At 45.9% G+C, this 13031-nt stretch overlaps 1 long non-coding RNA gene across 1 annotated transcript; it reads right to left on the reverse strand.

Annotated features, from left to right (window-relative positions):
- Positions 1 to 6100: 6100 nt before the first annotated feature.
- Positions 6101 to 10891, reverse strand: LOC140219262 (uncharacterized). The gene is made up of 2 exons (XR_011895404.1): positions 10657 to 10891; positions 6101 to 8904 (listed from the first exon to the last, which is right to left on the reverse strand). It is a non-coding gene; the product is annotated as an uncharacterized lncRNA (long non-coding RNA).
- Positions 10892 to 13031: the final 2140 nt, after the last annotated feature.

Below are 13031 nucleotides of genomic sequence, written 5' to 3' on the forward strand. Positions count from 1 at the left end.
CGGGATTTATGTTCACGTTTTGGGGCCGAGTTGACTTCCTCCCCACCGAATCTTTATTAGCATGATAAACTACCAAGGCAAGATCATATGAGCAAAAGCGAAATCCCGGCCTTCTATTATCAAGATCCCCTCTAAAAGCAGCCCTCCAAAATATAAGTTCAGTTGATTCTTCCTGTACCTCATGTTGCATTTCTGCAACAATAGTTTGAGAAACGCACCTTCATTTTCTGCCCTCTGTGTTCATTCTGCGCAACTATTGCCAAACAAACATGGTGGACGCTGGTCGCGGCAGCACGTAGCTATACAGGTAAGTTTTGTCAGTTATAAATGCCTTCCTGAATGGAATAGCCTGTGAAAAAAATGTTAAGCTATGTAATACATCCTCCTAATCGTTTAGATGGCCAAAAACATTTTTTTCTCGCAATAGTTTGCTTCTGACGACGGAAAGTTACTACGTTGCATATTTGCAACAACGTGCTCGCTGGGTTTGTTTTTTGTTCTCGAACTAGAAAGGCATCCTAAACGCTTTTATTGCCGAGCAATTCCGTCAGATAGCCAAGACAGTGAACTTTTCGGGAGTGACGACGACCCCGAGTGTAAGTCTATTTGGATTTATCGAGTGTGAAATGTGTTGCCTGGTGGAATGGCCGAATTTCTTCCCATTTTCCGACTCCATATTGTTCTAGGTATAGGATTTTTTGTCATTGAGGAAGTATGATGGTTAAATACTTCCAATGAAACGCATTTCGCATTATATGTTACCAGTAATAAAAGTATTCTTGTAATAACTAAATGTAATTTTATATTAATAATTTTCAATGAAACAGTAATAATTTTTGCCGCTTAGTTTATTAACTACATAGGTAATAAAGTTTTTTTCGCTTCTTGTAATAGCGGTAGTAGAGGCGATTCATAGTGAGATGGAATTAATACCGCACAAATAGCTAATAAAATAGCAATAGAATACTCTGCTCGGTGACTTGAATTATTGCCTAAAATAGGGAAACAAAAGCAAAGCTTCAATGGCCACAGGAAAGGTATAACCTTTATGGTTAACATGTCTCCAATTAGATGACTGAAATAAGCTAACAAAAATGCTTGAAGACCAATCTCTTTTCGCATGCTATGAGAAAATTGCAAGCTCTGTGCAGTCACGGCATTCGTCGCGCTCAGTCCGCTCGGAGCGTTCGACCGTCTCGACAACGCCAAGCATGCTCGCCGCCAGAGCAAGAGCGGTGGCCGCCGCGGCGCGAGTACAGGCGTCTCTTAAGAAAAAAGAAGCCGCGGTGAAACTGGAAAAGGCCAAACTGGCAGAACAAGAGAAAAATGCGGCCGCGGAGATAGAACGCAAGAAAGTCGAGCTGGACACTGAGTTACATGTGATGCAGTTGGATAGAGAAGCGGCCGCCGCAGAAGCACAAGCAGAGATCCTGCAGGCCGCCGTAGATTAGCACGGCGGGGAGCATCACATCCGTCGGACTGTCAAGGAGGTATCCGAAGACCGCGCTCAACGAACCTTTGACTACGTGCTTGACCAGGCTCACGTGCGCATCGGCCCGCACCAGCAATCGCAGCGGCATGACGGCGGAGAGCATTACGCCTTTCAGAACGTTGATGAAGCAACTGAAGACCACGCTCCATGCACTCCAAGCGCTCATAACCAAGGAATCGACCAGAACATTGCTCGTCAGCATGGAGATGAAGCTAACGCCCCGAACTGACCGCCATGGTAAAGTATCTGATTCGACGCGACCTTGTGAGTACCTCACTTACGAAGTTTGACGACTGCCCTGAGAATTACCGGGCGTGGAAATCTACGTTCAAGGGAATGACACGGAATCTCGTGCAAAAGTGAGTCATACTCAGGTTTTGCATACACCTTGGAGGTAAACCTGAAGGAAGGGCTCAGAGAAGAGGGTGCACTCGGCGACGCTGAAAAGACAATGCAGTGCGTTGCTTTAGAACAGTTCTACTGCCGGCTGCCAGTAAACATTAAGCATTGGGTTCAGGATAGGCCAGGCGTAGACACTATCATGAGAGCGGCCAGTCTCGCTGAGGAGTACGTAACCCGCAGTGCGTTCGAAGGCAACGAAGCTCCTATGAAGGAGGTGACTAAATACAGACCCGACAAGCCAGAGCGATGGTCAAAGCGGAATCAGAATAAATAAAAGGAAAGGTGAGACTCCGTGAAAAGTAGTGACGAGAACAGCAAGGGAAGGGAGGAGTCAACCGAACAGAGGACAGAAAGGCAAAAGAGAAAAGCGTTCGAGGCCAAGAAACCAATAGTTTGCTACAGCAGCCAGCAAACGGGGCATATCTCCATGGCTAACCGGTTATCTCAACCGGATATTTTCGATATCCGTTTCTCAAAATCCGGATAACCGGGTAACTGCTTTTCGAGACCGGATTCACTTGCCTCCGGTTGAACGGCATATCCGGTTTGACGTATATTTGCAAGCACTAGCTAGAACCCCGTCACCGCATTCCTCCGGTTCCTCCTGATCTCGCTCCACATAAGTTGCATTAAGTAAGGGGGACATTTTCCACTAATATGTTTTACTTAGTTGACGGCACTTATGTGAACATATACTGGGCTGTTTAACCTACTTTGTGAAACTTACCTGGATCAATATTGACACTCATACAAGGTAACAGTGGCACGGGGAGTCCGTGCCCGAGGATGCGGCCACCCTCGGAGACAATCGTTGAAAACAGGTGCCACATAGAAATTGGAGCATTTGTGCAGTTAAATGTTTCTGTTCTTTTGGTGGAACCTTTCGAACTATATTATGAGTGTAAATTAAACGAAAAATGAAATCACTCATGAAGAAAAAGAACGAAAAGCGTAAGAAAAATACAACACGACGTTCGCACAAACAGCCGTGCATCTGAGCAGTACGGCTGCTGAAAGGTGTGTTCGCACGTGTGACTACAATTGTGTGTTCTATTTGTGACAGGGAAATTTTGCTTCGCTCATCAGCTCGCAGATGGCGCGTCGGCGTACGTTCCAAAACTTGCAGCCAAAAGAATTTTCGCCGTTTCTCTGTTGGCCTGTAGGTGGCGCTCATCCCGGGGGGAGTTGAAGTCACCTACTAGTTCGCCCCTGACTGGTTGTCGGTGGTCGAGGGCGATGGTATTTTTTGGTACACCTATGCTGGAAGCCGCGGTCAAAGTATGCTGCGGCTGCAAGATGATAAAGCGGCAGCTTTATGGTCCTCCCGCTATTAGCTACATTTATGTACAAAATAAATAAAACAGTGGTACTGTTTTAATTTTTTTGTTTACTTACTGGGTGACTAGAAGTACTTGCAAACGTTATATGCGCGTTTCACACTGTCCAGAAAGATCGAGATCGTGTGTCAAGCACTAGCGTAGCCAGAAATTTCGTTTGGGGGCAGGGGGGGATGCTCACTTTGCAGCTCGGCCTCCTACTTTCGGAATTATTCGATGGATTCGATACGTCAATAATAACTGCATTGATATTGCGAAAGATGCCGCAAACAGAATTCTTCAGCGCTACGCACTGGCAAGACAAGTAAAATACCTATTCTTTCATAAAAGAATACCCTCGTATGTCCCAAAAATTGTGTCCGACATAACTGATATCAATTCTTCAATGTTTTTGTCTATTTAATAGGTAAAGTAAATATCACACAAACTTTAGGACTATATCAGCTAGACACAAGCAAAGCATTGCATGCCGCTGATATGAAAAATGTAAAGGCCATGAAATTAACAATTTCAGGACAAATAGGTTAATGAAACTCTCTCAGCCAAGAACCTAGTTTACATTTTTGTACATATACCACGGCCAGAGAAAAATCACAATGACTCTGTCATTTGTTCCAATGTATTGCGCAAGAGCAGCTATCATCGGTCGTGTACTGTGGCAGTGGCGACAGCGACACTACGACAGCGCCTAATCCTTGCTGCCCTTTTGCTGCAGATCGCTGCTCTGGCGTGACTGTACTTTGCACCGAAATCAGCGTAGATCATCGCGCGCGCCTACGTGTTCGAATAGCCGAGCCAAACTGCGACCAGGAGGTGCTATTGTTGGCTGTTCCGGTGGCACCACAGCATCACGGGATATTGGAGGCATCCATAAAAGGGGACGTCGTCTACGGCTTGTTTCACTTGGCAGTGTCGACGACGACACTTCGATATCGCATTATCCTTGTTGCCCTGTTGCTTCAGATCGCTGCTTCAGCGCGGCTGTACTTTGCACCAAAATCCGCGGAGATCATCGCCCGTGCCTACGTGTTCGAATAGCCGAGCCAAACTGCGACCAGGCTGTTCTACTGTCGGCTGTTCCGTTGGCACTGCAGCATCAAGGCATATTGGAGGCACACATAAAAGGGGACGCCGACTACGGCTTGTTTCACTTGGCAATGGCGACGAGGACACTTCGATATCGCCTCATCCTTATTGCCCTTTTGCTGGACATCGCTGTTTCAGCGCGGCTGTACTTTGCACCGAAATCAACGCAGATCATCACGCGTGCCTACGTGCTCGAATAGCCGAGCCAAGCTGCGACCAGGAGGTGTTACTGTTCGCTGTCCCTGCGGCACTGCAGCATCACGGGATATTGGAGGCATCCATAAAAGGGGACGTCGACTACGGTTTTTTCACTTAGCAGTGGCCACGACGACACTTCGATATCGCCTAATCCTTGTTGCCCTTTTGCTGCATATTGCTGCTTCAGCGCGGCTGTATTTTGCACCGAAATCAGCGCAGATCGTTGCGCGTGCCAACGTATTCGAATAGACGAGCCAAACTGTGACCAGGCGGTGCGATTGTTGGCCGTTCCGGCGGCACCGCAGGATCACGGGATATTGGAGGCATCCATAAAAGGGGACGCCGACTACGGCTTGTTTCACTTGGCAATGGCGACGAGGACACTTTGATATCGCCTCATCCTTGTTGCCCTTTTGCTGGAGATCGCTGCTTCAGCACGGCTGTACTTCGCACCAAAATCAGCGCAGATCATCACGCGTGCCTACGTGTTCGAATGGCCGAGCCAAACTGCGACCAGAAGGTGCTACTGTTCGCTGTTCCCGCGGCACTGCAGCATCACGGGATATTGGAGGCATCCATAAAAGGGGACCTCGACTACGGCTTGTTTCACTTGGCAGTGCCGACCACGACACTTCGATATCGCCTAATCCTTCTCGCTCTTTTGCTGGAGATCGCTGCTTCATAAAGACTTTTATGAAACTGAGACGCATCGCTAAACACCCGCGACGCTTCATATCGCTTCGTGCTCTCGCTGCAACATTAGAAAAGGGTTACATCGCCTTGAATTGCACAGGCAGTCTCCTGGCACTTACGCTGCTCCATACACACGTTTCTGAAACCGAGACACGTCGCACTCGGGACGCTTTATATCGCTGCGCGCTTTCGCTGCAACGGTAGAAAAGGGTTGCATCGCCTTGCTTTGCACAGGCCATCTCCTGGAGCTTACACTGCTCGCAACACACTTTTCGCAAGCCGAGACTCGTCACACTCGGGGCGCTTTATATCGCTGCGCGCTCTCGCTGCAATAGTAGAAAAGGGTTGCATCGCCTTGCATTGCACAGGCCGTCTCCAGGGGCTTACCCGTACAAAAAAATTATTGAGAAGGCATTGGAATATTGTTGGTCAATGTTGAGTTTTTATTGAGGAATTATTGAGAGTTGGAGAATTGTTGGGTTGAGTGTTGAAGACTCTTGAATATTGGCCACTGAAATTTAATTGAAACACCATTGGGTACCTCAATGTTGAATAATTGTTAAGTTAGCACTGAAAGTCTATTGTGCTTAGACGGCCCGTTGTGTTCGTTTTGTTGAATGGTTGAGTTACTATTGATCCTGCGTTGAACTAACGTTGTGGTAGTTCTGTTGACCTGTTGTTGACTTATTATTGCCACAGCATTGAAAAGCATATTGTGGCACAGTTGAGATGCCATTGAGATTTCAGAAGTCGCCATTGAAATATGATTGACGTTTTGTTGGGCTACTGTATTTTTATTCATATATTGAAACTGCTTCGCTCTTCACACTTGCATGCCCCGGTGCCTGCTCATAACTTTCCCAAACACAAACAAAATCAAAGGAGAGACTGATCAACTTGAAGTACCTTTATTTACACTAAACATGCGTGCACGTGAAACATTATTACAGTACATAAGGCACGACTACATCGAACCTGGAGACATAGGCTAGTACCTACAGCACTCTAGCAGTGTAAATACATCTGAAAAAACCTATACATATGAATCCAATCAAAACGATCATTGTGCTCTTCACTTTCGACTTAAGTTTATGACTAGAAGGCAAAGCGACTCAAAAGGCAGGGCTTAAGCATACCCTTGTAACAATCAACTTTGAACACATGAACACTTGAAGCTGCTTGCATGTGAATACACAAAAGACATCTGAATATGTTACATTAAAACGTTGCGCACACTAACACATCACAGGAAGAGTTACGGCTGACTGTGAGAGGGCAAAATAACCAACTTGAAACAAATGACTTCACGTAAATATATACAACCTTTAGCACACGTCTTTCACCGCGATTAAAATTTAATGAAGTACCAAAGTAGACTTGCCTGAGCTTTGTCTTCGAGATATATATATTTCATGTTGTCCAATTATTTTATAAAATAACATCACTCAACGTAGCTATTTGACGAGACATCATTTAGAAAGTTGTCGGGCATGAACACCTGAATCGTGTTTCTGACAAGCCAGGATTGCTTTCTTGAGAAATAAACTTGTAAAGCTTTTGTGTAATGAAAGCAGCTTATCTCCCTGGCACAAGTCAAGAACAAACAGCACACCATTTGATTATGTTAATTTGGGGTACAGAAGAGTTCGTTAGTGGCATTTCCTCAATTTAGTGAGCTCATTTTCAGGTAATCTTTCTGGACTTGCACAAAGCTAATTAAAGCACTTTTTGGGGCCTTTTTCCCTATACCCAGCAACTAAGTGGTACCTCAGTCAATAAAGAGATACGGAAAGGCTAATATCTTGAACGATAAGAGAAAAAATAATTATTTAGCACAGAAAATTGGTAGTAACACATGGCTAACACAATTCCAAACAGCCAAATAAATGGTCACCTGCACTTTCAGTATCAAGCACCCCAGAAATAGTCATAAAGGATGAGACAAGGTTCCAATGACTCGACAGCCAGATTGCTGAGGCAGTGAAAAACGCAAATAAATGCATATACGAAACACCAATTACCTCAATTTCGCAGATAAAATGTTATTAAAATAGCACCAGAATTTTGCTGCATAAAATACATAAAGGTTCCATAAAAATTGGGACAAAGCAGTAACTGAAAGACAGAGGGAGCTACAGCATCCATGTTGAAAAAGATTACAAGGAAAATGATATATATGCATATTTAAATTTACAATTTTCGCTCCAACATATAGAAAAAGAACGCATGCACTTAGAGCATAAAAAGGTTCGTGTGCCTGGAGAATGCAGCGCAGTACAAAGAAGCGTCATGAGAACCGAAAAGTAGATCTTACTACGAATGCTTGCAACGTACAATCAGGCATGTGCCATGTCATGCCTTGAATGGATGAAATTCATAAATCTTACACACAAAGGAAGTTACCATCACTCTTATTGGCTTCCTCAGCGGACTCCTTGAAGTTGAACTAGAAAAGTGTACTCAGTGTCAAAAACAAAGAGAAGATAAGACCCTATAGCGTTCTTCCTGAAATTAACAGCGCAAATAACTTCATGTATCAAATCTATGGACACTTCGCCAATTCGGTGTACATTTATATTTCACAACCACCCAAACAGAGAGTGAATTAAGGTAGGAACACACATGAACGCTGACTCAACTTGAAGTTTATTCGTGAATACGAAGATTTTAAACACACTGGCCAACTTCACAAAGAAAAAGCCATGGATGCGCAGCACACACAGCCCGGCACAACAAAAAAGGACCGAAATACGTCCTGTAGAATAAACATGTGCGTCAAAAACTAACAAAAACATGAAAACTGAGAGGTTTCTCCTGTAAGTGATATTAACGAGAAGTACTGCAGCAACTCTTTCCCACTAAGGGTCACAGAAATGTTGTTTATGAATATTTCTTCGTGATCAATAAATAATGCATCCATAAGTCCTCTTGTGTTCTAGTCTTTGTGATGAAACAATCGTTCTTTCTGCTCTATACCGCAACACCAGAGGAGTTCCAGAAGCAATATTTATTGATCACAAACGAAACAAATGCATAACCAAGTTATCTGTTGCACTTAGTGGGAAAAAGTTGTTCTCAAAAGAGTATTTCTCGTTGGGTAGTATCACCAGTCGGACAAATCTTTCGCTTTTTCGATAGATTTGACCGATAGCTCTCGTTTTTCACGCACGTTTATTCTACATGACATGGCTTTTTCATATTTTTTCTTGTCGCACGTGGCTGTTTCTCCCACGCATGCACGGATTTTTACCTTTGCCAAGTTGACCAGTGTGTTTAATACCTTTGTCATCAAAAGCAAACATTTAGTAGAGCTTGCGCTCGTGTGTGCTCCTACCTATTTCGTCGTCCGTCGTCCGCCTCTGTTCGTGCTGCTGTTTACAGTACACAAGTATCACTTGGTTAGGCTGGTAAACATTCTCACAAACAAAAGTAAATGCCTCCCCTGAAAAGGCAGCCCATCCTTCACTACCAATTGCCAGAGCAAATCGAAAGTAAGCCTTCACAGCGTCCATGCGGCAGCTAGTACACCACAGAGCAGCACAAAAAATAGTTGAAAATCCCACTTGATGGAGAGTGGCAACAGAGATGCGAGCTTGCTAGTGAATCAACCACATATCAACGGGTGTCTCCTGCACGACGCCAAGGTGCTTTTGGCGCAGAACACTTTAGCATCTGGGAATTTACTGCATACGTAACCTGTGAGAAGGGAATGTGGACAGAAAATGAGATTGCGCGGATTAACAATCTGCCACACACTGCACATCACTACGCACGAAATAGAAGTACACACTATACTGGCAAGTAAAAATTTGCGACTCTTTACGAGTGCCGTCGAGAAAAGGAAGGAATGTGTTGCTACGGTAAATGTTAGCTAAAACACGCACAGCAATGTTTCACAGTGGGGAAATATTGCCGGCTCTCTCACAGAACCAAAGACCACGCGACAGTGCATAGCCGATACCAAACAGATATCGAATCTTTGGGTAGAAGTCCAGTAGAAGGAATGACCTAAACATACGCCGAGAGCGATGCGAGCGTGAGCGTGAATGTACGAGTGAGAACATGTACCGCTTCTTTGAAGCTAGCGGCTCCGGCGTGGCTCCGATCATCCCGCGCGATTTGTGTGCAGAACGTCCCGTACACACCCTTGCGCGTTTTTAGCGGTAGCGTCCGCGCAGTGAGCTAGCTTCATGCACGCGTCATTCTTCACCGCGCAAACGGTGCTCGAGTGCGACGCTTAGCTCGAGGCGACAACGCGCCGATTGGCGCTCCTTTCGCTTCTGGAAACAACGCACATTCGGATCGGTCCAACTCAAAGAGGCAGCAGAGAACGGTGGCATGTTTCGGTTATCGCTTATTAAAATTGTACAGTACGCCTTCGACGGCAACCCGCCGCGCTAGATAAAGATGCTTACTGCGGTAGTTTTGGCGGTGATAGACGATAAGGTGAGCCCGTCGGCGGCTGTGTTCTTTGACCACGTCACCACACCTCTGTTCATTTGCGCTGTGTATCCGTGTACAGTCACCGCGCGGAAGCTGTGACTAATCGGTTGGCCGTTCTCCGCAAATCCCAGAGAGGTGAAATATATATCGCGGTGCGCCACATCATTAGCCGCAACCTAAATCGAGGCGCGCTTAACCGCTACGGCACAAAAGGTGATCACACTAACCGTATGGTATACGATAAGCCACTACGGAAAAAAAAATAATCCTGATGTTCCACGTGCCAAACCAACGATCTGATTATGAGGCACGTCGTAGTTGGGGACTCCGTATTAATTTTGACTTCCTGGAAATTTTTACGTGCATACAATGCACAATGCACGAGCATTTTTGCATTCCGCTTCTTTGGAATGCGGCCGCTGCAGGGATCGTATCCACGACCTCGAGCCCCAAATTGCCACGGAGGCCGCCATAGTTACGCAATGCGTAAGCGTGAAGTGCAACACTGCCTTCCGGTACGAGTGTGGTACAAGCGTAGCACAGCTGCACACCTGCTGCACGATTATTTGTCGCGGTTCTCCTAAAGTCGTAGTGCCTCCCTAAATACCTTGAAAGGCAGCACACCTCTCACGTATCGGAACGCGATAACAAGCGCTTAGACGGCATACGTGAGCCCCCATGAAAGATGACGTGGCCACTGTACAAAATTATCACTGCGCAGAGAAGCCGATCCTTATGTTTCAATTGTGTTCTCTCATACAAATGAAGGAAACGTTATTAGACAGGAACAAATGAAGCAATGCAATTTTACGCACATGGGGCGCCGCTGCCTCTTCGCTTACCATTGTCTCAAACGAAGTGACGGCGGCAGCGAGAGTTAGTATCGCGCGCATTTGCTCCGGCGCATGCGGTGTGCTTTAAGTGAACGGTGTGCTTAACATGTCACGCTCGTCAATGTCAAAATAGAAAAGAAGGCTACGTGCCCAAGAAAACGAGATTACTTACCTATCTTCCGAAGTGCGGCTGCGACTGTTTCGGGGTGCCTCCTCTCCAACAGGCATCATGGCCTCTGCCGCGCAACTCATCAAAACCATCAGGCTCGCACATCAGTAGAAGACTAGTTGTTGGGTGAGCCAACCACTTCAACGGATAAACGTCCCACTTATCGTCGTTACACCATTTCACTAAAATGTGCGTCATGATGTCCGAAAAGAAAATACTTTCATCAAGACGCACGAGGCGTGAACCACCGCACAATTGCAACCGAATAACTGAGTCCGAAAGCCGTTCACAGCTTCACATGGCTTCACTATCGTATTCAGTTATAAAAACCTTTCAAACACAAAATAACGGCACTTAAGAACCACTAATTAATTAGCAATAATTTTTCATCAACTAACCTTCATAAATTTTTAAGAACTACCTAATTTATAGCGTAAACAACAAATACTACGACCAAAAAATGCGACTACGAAACTAGCGGTAACCATATGTACTGTTGCAAAAGTGTGCGCAAAACAAAGCTCGGTTGCGCCCGTTTGCGCGCACACATGCACACCCGAATGCGACCTTAACGTTTGTCCCGCCACCTAGAAGTAAACATTACTACTAATTTTGCTATTTTTACAAAAATAAAGCTTTTAAAATAGTTTGTAGCATCTTTGCAGATGACGAGGTGACAAGTAAGGCACAATAAGAGTCCGTTACCTATATTTCTTTCATTTCCCTTTGGTGTTCCTAACTGAACATACGAGACGTGCAGGCTTAGAACATGAGAGGACGACAGTTCGGCGAGGCTCAAATAAATCGCTTGCTTCTTGCAAGGCGAGAAACGGGAGCAGCCGCAGATACAGCGATTAGCTGTGATACTGTTGCGGCTGTTGCTGGATCTGAAGCTCTTTGAAGTCAATGGTTATAGCGGCTGCGCGCCGCGATCTCAAAGCGCGTTCGTTCTTTGATCTTTAGTACCACGGACATTGGATAAAAAACTATATTTGCTTTACGGACAGAGGGTACGTCGCAGGAAATTCAAAGACCTCACCCGTGTATGTTTGTAGCGTGTGCGCGCTTGCATCCTACGGTTCCCACAGTGCGTCCGATGCTCGAAGGTAGCGTCGTCGCCTGTCGGCACCTGTCTTATCGCCGGCCGCGCTGCCGCCGTGTCTACTTTTGGGGAACTCCACATGCGCGTAGTCACCGTGTTTGCAAGTGAATTTCGCATTCTTCGGCTCCCCGAAACGTGCTCATCTCGGATCGTACCAATGGTTATGTCATCTAGTGTATGTTAAAACGACGATGGCATTTGTACACCGGCGAAGGAATAAATCGTTATGAACTTGGGCGGTCATGAATCTAGTCTAACGTTGCAGTTTTTACGTAGCGAAAATGGCTACGAAAGTGGGGCGGTCCCGGAGATAGGCGCTTCAAAGCGCCAGCTGTAGCAACAGCACCAGGAAGTGGCACGCGGCGCACACGCCAAGCATTTCAGAGCTTACTGGCTTTCGAATGAGAGGAGTATGCGCGCGCTCGTAGCCTATTGGTTAGAGTACCGGGCTCGACGGCCGATGTTCGATTCCACCCCATCGGCCACGCATAATTTTCTTTTAATGAAAGCGAGGCGAAAGAAGAACCTACCTGCCGCAAAGTGACAGGAATGAGGTTGGAACGCATCGCAAAACATGTTTGGAATGTCTTCATATGGGAGTCCTAATTATTGTATACTGGACTCAACAGCTACACAACAAAATAACAACTAGAAAAATCAACACAATTACCAAATAAATTGTTTATTGGGAACACTCAACGGTAATATTGTTGTGCAAGGGTTGAGTGAACTCAATTGCTCTTGAAAATTTGTTGAAGTCCGTTGTTTCAACAATTCCCCAACAATATATCGATGGTTAATCAACACTCATTTTTGTACGGGTAAATTACTCGCAACACTTTTCTGAAACTAAGACGCGTCACACTCGGGGCGCTTTATATCGCTGCGCTCTCTAGCTGCAGAAGTACAAAAGGGTTTCATCCCCTTGCTTTGCACAAGCAGTCTCCTGGGGCTTACGCTGCTCGCAACACACTTTTCTGAAACTCAGACGCTTCACACTCGGGGCGCTTTATATCGCTGCGCGCTCTCGCTGCAACGGTAGAAAAGGGTTGCATCGCCTTTCATTGCACAGGCAGTCTCCTGGGGCTTACACTGCTCGCAAAACTTTTCTGAAACTGAGACGCATAACACTCGGGGCGCTTTATATCGCTGCGAGCTCTCGCTGCAAAGGTACAAAAGGGTTGCATCGCCTCGCCTTCCACAGGCAGTCTCCCGGGGCCTACGCTGCTCGCAACACTCTTTTCTAAAACTGAGACGCATAACACTCGGGGCGCTT

This window comes from Dermacentor andersoni, chromosome 7 (genome assembly GCF_023375885.2).
Source record: "Dermacentor andersoni chromosome 7, qqDerAnde1_hic_scaffold, whole genome shotgun sequence".
Lineage (NCBI taxonomy): Eukaryota > Metazoa > Arthropoda > Arachnida > Ixodida > Ixodidae > Dermacentor > Dermacentor andersoni.